Below are 11,237 nucleotides of genomic sequence, written 5' to 3' on the forward strand. Positions count from 1 at the left end.
TATACAGATGCAGCATGTAGAGTATTGACCCTGGAGTCAATAAGACTTTACTTCAAACCCAGTCTCAGATCCTTACTAGCTGTATAATCCTGGGCAAGTCACATAACCTCTGTTTGTCTCAGTTTCCTCATCTGTATAATGTATTTGTAAAGGGTTTTTGCAAACTTTAAAGCACTATGTAAATGCTAGCTATTACATATAGGAAGAAGCTTGTAAATAATGTAGTCCATTAGCAAGAGTGAATAAGAAGGATGCCCAGTTAAGGTTTTCAGAACAAAGAGCATTTTAGGGATGTGAGAAAGAGGTAATTGGTTATATAAATCCCTCTATAAGCACCCCCTTTTCACCATTTACTACCTTCTCTACAAAGCTCTACACAAAATATCCAGTCTTATAAGTGTCTCAGTACTCATTCATTCTCAAAATTTGAAGGAAAACCTTTCATTATAGTGGGAGGGCACAAGAGGAAAAGAACTTAATTTCCTGTGGAGACACAGTTAGAATGAGTGGGAGAAGGTGGTGAGATGAGGTGAGAGCCAGACACCGGTCTCCCTTAGCAACAGCACAAACTGCCAAGAGCACCTTGCTACTGGTCAGAGGCCTGGAAGGTTGAGATGTGTGAATGTGCAAGCGGGAAAAAATACCTACACTAAGAGTATGAAAGAGAGGGCAAAAGAGGGGGAAGCAAGAAGGAGAGAAAGGGGGAGAGAGGGAATAAAAGGAGACAGTAGGGAAGTGGGAGGGAGAAAGGAAGGGAAAGGGAAGAGAAGAGATGGGGAGGTGGAGGGAAGAAAGAAAAGAGAGAGGAGAGATGGACGAGCTAGAAAGAGGAGGGAAGGAAAGCAGGAGAGGGAGAGATAGAGAGAAAGAGAGAGAGAGAGAGAGAGAGAGAAATGAAGGAGGGTAGGACAAAGGAAGAATGAAAAAAAGAAAGGGAGAGAATAAAAGAAGGGAGCATGAGAATGGAGGAAGAAAGGGAAAAGGGAAAACAAAGGAGGAAGAGGAAAGAAGTAATGGTGAAATATAAAGAAAGGTAGAGGGAAAGAATCTAGATATAATACCCCACATTCATATGAGGTCTTTTTGTCTACAAACCAACCTTTATTTTCTAATACCTATATAACACTCTCATACTGCTCTCCCTTTCCTCCTTTTTCTCCCCTCCCTTACCTTCTTTTGTTCCCTTCTCCTCTAACAGAGTTATACATTCCTTCATACAATAAACATAATTAAACATCTCCTGTATCTCTGTGAACCCTATGCTAGGCTCAAAGATGGTAGATTTTTTTTATAACAATGATTATGAAATATCCTTTTTCCCTCATGTCAGTCATACAGGGAGGCTCCACATTTTTCTTTCATTTTGTAGTCCCAGAGAAACTTCAATGACACATTCAATAACATAATCAGAAAGTGATAGTTAGGGAGGGGTGAACTGGAAACACTAGGATTTTGTCTCCAAAATCTAAGACTCAGTGGAAGATACTAATCTTCCCTGCGAGAAGTATACAACCCAGGCACCAGGAAAAGAGGAAACATAGAATTGATTTACCACAAACCATAAGGGAGATGAAAAGAGAAATTCATTTGGGTGATTTAGGAGGGGAGTGTTTCCATTGTCCCACTAAGAATCCTTTGCAAGAGTAGGAGATGTGGGGCCTTGGTGTACAGAAAAAATGATTCAAAGCTCTCTTGTGAGTTTTTAGCTCTTATAAGGTACATGAGCCAGAGATAAAAGCTTTAGAGTAACTAGGCTGCTAATGAACTGATCCCCTGGTGGAGGTGATAAGCTCCATCTACTGGAGAGAAGGAAAACTAGTAAAATAGCAAAACTAGCAAAGCTAGAAAACTAGCAAAGCAGCTGAGCTATAGAAAGCCAGACTTCAGAAAACAAAGAAGAGGACCTGTAAGGAGTAACCATCATCTGCGAAGAGCTAAGGGGGAGTTATGAGGAGTCAGAGAGTATATAGCAATGAACAATAAACTTCCATGATAACTTGTAAGAAACTTGAATAATAGGGGGTAGCTAGGTGGTGCAGTGAATAGAGCACTGGCCCTGGAGTCAGGAGGAGCTGAGTTCAAATCCAGCCTCAGACACATAACACTTACTAGCTATGTGACCCTGGGCGAGTCACTTAACCCCATTGCATAACAAAAAGAAAAAAGAAAAAAAAAAGAAACTTAAATAAAATGAACAATAATATAACCAGAAAGAAATAGCGGGAGGAAAAATAGAAGCAGCCAGAGAAGGGGCAATGTGGTTTAAAAAGGGGACCCCAAATGAAGCCACTAAAATGGAGGAGTAAACCCACGCTTCCAACAGAGCAGCAGCCAAAATCTCTGTGCTGAACAAGGAGAGACACCTGAGGAAAACATATTGAATGTGAGCAACATGTTATGTTGCCAACACTTGCTTGTTAAGACCTGTCAGTGGATTTGTCCACTGATCAGTTATAACTTGCATTGTGTGTGTTTTTGGAAAATAATGTAATCACTTTGACTTTAATTGTTACATAATAGATGAAACATGTACAAACAGTTTTTCAAAATGTTACTATCTTCTCTTCTTTCCTTATGCTTCCACCACCCCCTTATTTTTCTTCATCACTCCCCAATTGCACCTGAGGCTTCTACTGCTCCCCTGGATTGTTCTAGTGACCCCAGGGGCTGGGATCAACCACATTGGGAATCTATGCATCAGAAGCAACATGGCAGAGTATGCTGGGCTTGGAGTAAGGAAAACCTGCTTTCCAGTACTCTGGATCTCTGACACAAGCTGTGTGGTCTTTCATGAGTCCTTTGATATCTCGGCATCTCAGACAATTCTCTACAACTTAACTCTTGAGTTATAGACTCTTCCTTGAGTAAAGAAAATCTCACAACCACAAAATTGAGGTCACCAGACCTTGAAGTGTTTTGTCACCTAGAATGAGGGAGAGGATGAGTGAGAAAACAAAATAAATCAATACAATGCTCTTGCACAGCCATGATTCCATCTGAAAGGCATCCTGAGGTAATAGGACATGGGGTCTGAAAGGCTTCATTTAAATCCAGCATCTGAAACTAGCTTGGTACTCACTTGTAGTCTACTTCACCATTTTCAGGCTCAATTTGCTGGTCTATAAAATGGGGATGAGACCTGTAGCACCCCCTTTATAAGGTTGTTATAAGGCCCAATGGGAATCATATGTATAAAATATCTTGTAATTCTTAAATTACTATGTATGTGGCAGTTATTATTATGGGTCCTAAGAGGTAGGAATAGCAGCAATTAAGATGGTCAGACCATAGATTTGGAGCTGGAAGATATCTCAGAGACTATTTTGTCTTGCATCTCATTTTACAGGTCAGAAAACTAAGGTCCAGTGATTTGACAAAGGTTATACAATGACATATCAGAGGTATAAAAATTCAGGTCCTCTGGATGAAGCTCTGGACTTAACAATCAGGAAGACCTGAGTTCAAGATCTGCCTCAGGCACTTACTGAATGTATGACCCTGGACAAGTCATTTACTTTTCTTAGACCTCAGTTTCCTAATCTGTATGACAAGGGAGTAAGATTTGATGGCTTTTACAATCCCTTTCACCTATGAAACTGTGATACAAATTCGGTTCTTTTTCACCTACCCCAGTATGCCCATTTTACAGATGGGATGACTAAATGATTTATATATGATAGTGGTTAGGAGTAAAGACAGGTTTCCTCACTAGTGGTCCAGAGTTCTTTTGAGTGGATTTGGAGAGATGAGGAAGGAGGAAAGGAAAGAGGTGAAAGGAAAGGAGACAATGAAAGAGGGAAGAACAGAGAGGGCAACATAAAATGAAGGAGAAAGGGGGAATTGAAGGGGAGGGCAGATTGGAAGAAAGGGAAAGTAGATTAGAGGAACAGAGAGATAAAAGAAGTGATGCAGAAGGAAGGAAAAATGGGGGAGAATGAATGAAAATATTCCCATTTTCTCACTTCTTTCTTCTTTGTAAGACAAACCTTTGTCTCCCCCATAGAAGCTAACAACTCCCCCCCACACACACATACACACACCATTCAGGTTATAGATGAATTTTCAATATAAATATGAGAAGACTGACAGTCAGGGGTAATAGAGACACTAAACAAATAAATAATAACCAGTATGTGTCGATTGAAAGCTTTCAGGCAATTTAAAAAATGGTCAAATGGGGCAAAGCTTAAAATCACATTGATCAATGGAAACAAAACCTTCAGCAGTGGAGCTGAAGTGGGCCCTAGGGGAATACCATCCCATCCTGTAGTTAGAGCTTGTCCTAATAAGCAGCCTTTGGTCAGAGAGTTGTGCTGATGATGAAGAGGATGGTTTACCCAGCCCACTTGTCTAGCAGAATGATAACAACTTGAAAGCTTTCAAATATAACTCACTTCATCTAGGTGCTTACACTCAGACCCATGGTCAATAAGGATGCTCAAAATGCCTAGTTTCTTTCTCTTCAGTACAGTAGCCTTTAGCTCACCAGCCCCCAACCCCCATAGGAACACTCAGAATCCATTTAGAGACATATCATCTGCGCTGAGGCTAGACTTAGCTGCAGTGAAAAGTCACAAGGGGGAAGATTTGGGGTACAAAGGCAATCAGTATTTTCAGAGACCAAGTAGAGTTGGGTGGCCATGCCTTCTTCCTTCTGCAAAGAGGTTCAACAAAACCCCCTTGGTGGAAAACTCATCTTAGGTGAAGTGAACAAGCACATCCTTCAGATTCTTGAGCTTGAAGAGATCCGAAAATATAAAATGTCAGAGCTGGGAGAGATCTTAGAACAGGGAATGTCAGGACTGGGAGGGGCCTTAGAACAGAGGATGTCAGAGCTGGGAGGGACCTTAGGACAGAGAATGTCAGAGTTAGGAGGGGTCTAAGGACACAAACTCTTAGAACATTGAGCATAAACTGTTAGAGCTGGAAGGGCCATCAGTGGTCATTTAGTCCAGCCGCATCATTTGACAGAAGGAAAATTTAGGTCCAAAGTGACTTATTGAAAGTCACACTCATAATAAGTTTCCATACCATGACTAAAATAAAGAAATCCCGCTTCCCAATTAAGCTATTTTTTTCTCCTTTCGCACAGAAGCTCACCTGTTCCTATTTCAAATGATCAATCAACCAAGCAGTTATAAGTGTCTAAGTACCAGGTACTGTCCTAGGTGCTAGGGATGCGAAGATGAAAATTAAACAGTTCCTGCCCTCCAGAAGCTTATATTCTAAAGCTATAATGGCTTCTCTCTCTTTGACCTTATTTAATTTGTTTTCATGCTCTTTGTTTCTCCCACTCATGTTTGTGTCCCGGTTCTTGCCAGTTCCCTTGAGAGGGTCTTTCAGTTTTATATATGCTTGATTAGTCCATTTCAGTCTCTGATAACATATTGACCTCCAACCCTCTGCTTAGTAAAACCCCCTCCTCCCCCTCCATGTGTGCGTGATGATCCATACATCCCACAAACAGGTATGTGAGCCACTATGCTTGTATAACCTTGAGCCTCACCCTGGTCACTGCAAAGAAAAAGTACAGGATCAGGGCCACTGTCTCTGCCTGCTGTCTGCCCTCAACCCATCAGATAAACTATCCCTGGAGTCTGAAGGGCAGCCTAAGGATTTGGAGGTGAAGTTGCTCAAATCCTCCTGCTCTATAGTGATGGTTTTTGGGCTATCCTAGTCTTCTCATAACACTGACTATTATAGGTCATAGCAATTTTTGAGCAATTCCCTAGTATCCAGTAGAATATAAGCTCCTTAAAGGCAGGGACTATTTCAAAGTATCTATTGAATTGATTTAATTCTTCTAGCCCATATTAACCTTTTGATTTCTATCACTAATAGTTTTTTTTCTTTTTTAATGCAGAATAGAGTTAAAAAATCTTAATTCTGCTACATAATACCCAAATGACCTCGAACAAATAACTTTACCTTTTCAAGTTTCTGTGAGAGGCAGCACAGAATGATGAAATGAACAGTGAATTTAAGGTCAGAAATCCTTATTCTATCACTTCTTCTATGTATCACTAGGTCTGTAGAGTCATTGAACTTCTCTGGGACTCAATTTTCTCACTCGTCATAATGAAGTTGTTGGTCATCCTGTAGATGACCTCCAAAGTCCCTTCCAACTCTAATACTCTATTATTGTTGACTGGATCATTGCCAGTAGATGTATTAAACCTCTTAGATTCCTTCCAATTCTAAAGCCTATGATTCTATGATATTCTCTCCTCCCTTGCTGGCCCTCACCCCTAACTACCATCCAACTGCCACAAAAACTACACTGGCCATTTCTATCCTGGGAAAAAGTATCATGCCAAGTTTTGTAAACTTTCCTGAATACAGTCATTCCAATGACTGTCATTGAATGAGTGTGACTGTGTATGTGTGGGAGGATGGGGGGGTACCTCTTGCTCTTGATAATACCAACCACTGATACTTCAATTGAAAAAAACTGGTGGCAGAATGAGATTCTTTCTTCTATTATTCTCAACATCCATGGTTCTACAAGGCCTGGAGCATATTTGTGAGACCCTTCATGGTATTCAGTATTTTGATAGCATAGAAAAGGCCTGCTCCACAAATTAGAAAGACTGGCACAGGTCCCTTTGTCCTTTGCTCCTCTCTATAATGGAAGCTTCTTGAGGACAGGAACTTTATTTTGGTCTCTGGATCTCAGGCACCTAGCACAGTGTGTAGAATATGGTAAGCATTGACCAAATCAATTGGTAGACTGGATCATACTGGATATAGTTACATCATCTGAAACTAGCATGGTACTACTGGCACAAAATAAGTTCTTGTTGATAGGTTGAATTGATTTGAATTGAATTGAATTGTTGCTGTCAGCCTAGACTACCACAGTGTTAACCTCCCATGTTCTTCAATGACATTTTCTTTCCCTTCCTCTGTTTCTCTCTTCCTCTCTTCCTCCTTCCTTTTCTCCATCTTCTTTCCATGCCTCCCTTAGTTCCTTATATTTGGTGGACACCTTCCCTAATCCCTAATTAACCCCTTTACCAAACAACTTTATATTAATTTTGAATATATTTTGTACATATTTACATATGTAAATGCTCCCAATTAGACTGTAAACTCCTTTAGGCCAGTAGTCATTTTTGCTTTTTCTTCCCCTTTCCCCTTGATTTAGCTCAGGGTCTAGCATATAGTAATCAATTCATACCTGCTTATTGACTGAATGACTGTTGGTGCCAGTGAATATCATTGCCTGTGGCATAGAAAAGTTAAGAAACTTGTCCAGGGTCACACAGCAACCCTATATTAGAAGCAAGACTTGAACCTTGTTCTTTCTGATTCAAAGGATAGTTCTTTATTCAATATCAGATTACATGCTGCCAATATTGATAATATTCTACTATCTAAAGATGTTGGTGACCTGATAGATTGAGGAATTCCTTCCAGAGATGCAGACATGTACAAAGTGATGGGAGTTTGGTTAAGCTCCTTCCATGCATTATGCCATTCAATCCTCCTAAACTGCATGGAATGTGTTCATAGCTAGAGCTTTAGCTGGGGGTGGGGCCAAGGAGTGTGTATTTGAGCTGTTGCGCCTACCCCTTTTTTATGTTTCACAGAGCAGTCATGGTATTTGGAGATGGTAAATAATCTGCACCAATTACTGGGATTCTTGACATGTATTTAGGCAAAATTCATTCCAAGGCTTTATTTCTCTTCAGGTTTTCCAGAAATATGACTGACTCTAGGAGCTATGGCTCCCCAGTCTTTGCAAGGAACAAATCTTCATTTGCCTGGCCTATTTCTGTCTGCTAGAGAATGACTTCCTTGACAGAAGAAACCATAATTCACTCTATATGAAAAATTAGTCTTTTCTAGGGGCAGGTAGGTGGTGAAGTGGATAGAGCTCTGGCCTTGGAGTGAGAAGAACCAGAGTTCAAATCTAGTTTCTAGCTCTAGCTGGGCAAGTCACTTAACCCCGATTGCCTCACCAAAAAGCAAAAAAAAAATAGTCTTTTCTCCCTTTAGAGAAGTAATGTTATATCCTTAGAAGAGTAAGTTTATAGTCAGAACACCTGGGTTCAAATCCTGACTCTGCTGCTCACTGATTACATGACATTGGGCTGATCACTTCAATTTTCTGACCTTCATTTTCTTCATCTATTAAATGAGGGATGAGAAGATTCCTAAGGTCCATGTATCTCAAGGTCCTAAATGATGATCTCAGATCAATCAATCAATCAACCAATCAATCAACAATCAACAAGCATTTCAAAGCTGAAGGATCTTGTAGTGGACAATGGTCAGTCCTCCAAACCAGGAAGACCTGGGATACATCCCAGCTCTGTGAGTCAAGTCAAGTCATATTACTTCTTAGGACCCTAACAGACTTTTAAAAATTATTCTAAGTTACAGAGAAGTTGCTGAACTTCATTGGTGAAAGGAGTTTCCTCACCTGGAATTCCATTTACCAGTGTTATCCCAGGTCACTTCTCTATTCCCTATACTGCTATGTGCCCACCACTGGGCTAGGTACTGGGGATACAAAAAGAATGAAATCATCCCTATTCTGATGGAACTTAATTCTAACAGGGCGAGAACAAGTGCGTGTACATATGTATTTACACTAATATATGTGTGCATATAGGTGCTTGGTGTATATATAAATATATAGATATGTATGCATGTGTGTAGATAGATAAATAGAAAGATATAGATTTTTTTCAAGGGACAAAGTCTTAATTTGCCCAACCTATTCCCCTCTATGCTAGAATATGACTTCATAGATGGAAAAGATCACAAGTCATTTTGTATCAAAACTCAGTCTTTTCTCCCTTTCAATAAAAGTGTTATGTCTGTGTATGTGTGTGAACACACACATACACATATATATGTGTTTCCATCGAAAGATGCAGATTTATACATATGTAGATACATACAGACATGCATATATAGAAACACATATTTGTGTGATGAGCTATATATCTATAGATAAATCTCTCTATATACAGGTATATAAATATACATATATACATGTATATATGTGTATATATATACCCACATGTGTATACCCCCACCCATATATATATACACATACATACACACATATATACATACATATACACACACATATATTATATATATATACATCCATACATACAGATACATAAATAGCCCATATAGATATCCCCATATATTTACCCCATACATACACACACATGTATACCCCATATTTATGTCCATATATGTGTGCATACACATCCCCATATACACACATGCTTATATATACACACATATACTTTTGTGGCTAGATCTTCATAGATAAATATAGTACACAGAACATATATATATATATATATACACACACATAGCTATTCATATACATAAATATGTATGTATATATATGCTCACATATACACACTATATGTATCTATGTATATAGAGAATAAGAACAAGTACATATAAAAGGAGATATGAGATAAAATAAAGAGAATGAAGAGGAATAGCACAGAGTCTTGATGAGGGAACTATTCGAATGGCAGGGTCACAGCATTAGAGAATTTTAGAGGTAGAAGGGACCTCAGCAGTTATTTAGTTCAATTCTTATGCAAAAGGAATCACGATTATGTTAATACCTGATGGAATGGTTGTCTAGTCTCTTTCTGAAAATTTGCAGGGTGGAGGCCCCTCACCTCTCCAAACTGTCCACTTCATTTTTTTTAGCTGAATCTGCTTACCTGCAAATCCCACTGAGGGAGACTCCTTTTGTTTGTCAATTCCAACTGCTAAGAAAGTGTGGCATCAGTGTCACCTTCATTCATCAATAATACACTACTTGAAAATACCCAAGAAGAGGCAAAAGCTAGCAATGGTGAAGACTCTCAGACCTCGATGGCCCACTGTACAGCACTGGGATTGGCCTAAAAGTCCCTCGAAAGAAGGGTGACATCCTGGTCCCTGTAAGCCATCACTGGCCTTAGTCTATGCTGGCTAGTCCTGTATTTTATGATTTTTTTACAAAGATCAGAGGCTCCGTGTTCCCCTCCCCTCCACATTTTCCCCAAGGTCGGCTAACAAATAGCTCTCACTCTTATTTGCCTTGCAAAACTCACATAAATTCGGAATGATAAATACATTATCTGGGCTTTTTAACGGACCATTGTTTAATTTTCTATGCTTGTCTGGCCGGGGGAGAGATGAATATTACCTTGTGGAAAATAAGATTTCTCCTCCATTTAAAGGGGGTGGGTTGTAATGTATGACAGAGGAAGCCAACCAGGCTCATTCAAATAGCCCACAACACTAATTAAAAGTGTTTGAAAGGCCATCCATCCACCAGCCCATGATTCATTCCACATTATACTCAGTAAACAAGAAATAGATATTAGATTGAATACTTCCAATTTGTCAAAAGAAGAGGTGTTTCCAATTGGCCAATGCAGGACACATTCCCTCATCATTTTCAAGTTGAGAGACACAAAGTATTAACAACCCCATCTCCCTGCTAGTAAATTCCCAAATGGTTTTTGTATATGATGCCATTCATCTTACCAACTACGAGACTTTCTCTCCTGCCCCACCTTTCCAGTCCCATTGCTGGTGAACATTTTGTCCTCACTAAGTATAAAGAAGGGTAGAGAATTCAGGTAACACAGAGGTATTGAAAATGACTCCAGTCGGAACTGTCTACAAAACTGGCTGAAGGCAATCGACAAAAGTAGAAGGCCTCCAATAATAACAAATCCACACTAAGAAAGAAACAACTGATATAGAAATACTGTTCTCATTTTCTCCAGTCACAAACACAAAGCAGACAGGATAAAGCAATTATAGGGGAAGAGTCCCCAACAACCTCGACCAAGAGGAAAAATGAGGATGGACATCTCAACCTATCCAGGATACATTAAGAAGGAAGTTTCACATCACTGGAAATGGAAAATGTCAGTTACCTTTGTGGCGGGTGGAAATGTCTCTGGGTCACAAAGGTCTAATTCTCAATGGCGCCCACCATGTCTTGCTCACTGTTGAAAACAAAGAACAAAGGCAAAATTAGAAAGAAAAAGAAAAGGTTCCACTCAATTGAGCACCTGGGGAAGATTTTGAGCTTGCCGATCTTAAGCTGGAAGGCTCATTATGGTGAGCTGGGTGAGCTTGAAGTTGTATTACCTCAGTGGGTCTCAGGTTCCTAGGAATCCCAGAATCACAGAGTTGGAGGAGGTCTTAAAGGGCATCTAATGATTATAACCATGACTATAATTGTAATT

General features: G+C 39.7%; 1 protein-coding gene across 1 annotated transcript in view; it reads right to left on the reverse strand.

Moving 5' to 3' along the window:
- DAB1 (DAB1, reelin adaptor protein) overlaps window positions 1–10,991 on the reverse strand; it is a 705,788-nt gene extending 694,797 nt beyond the window's left edge. Inside the window, exon 1 of the mRNA XM_027852803.1 lies at window positions 10,923–10,991. The gene's annotated coding sequence lies outside the window, so the exon portion shown is untranslated. The remainder of the gene's footprint in view (window positions 1–10,922) is intronic.
- Window positions 10,992–11,237: the final 246 nt, after the last annotated feature.

Source organism: Vombatus ursinus, unplaced genomic scaffold (genome assembly GCF_900497805.2).
Source record: "Vombatus ursinus unplaced genomic scaffold, bare-nosed wombat genome assembly UNPS02009824.1, whole genome shotgun sequence".
NCBI lineage: Eukaryota > Metazoa > Chordata > Mammalia > Diprotodontia > Vombatidae > Vombatus > Vombatus ursinus.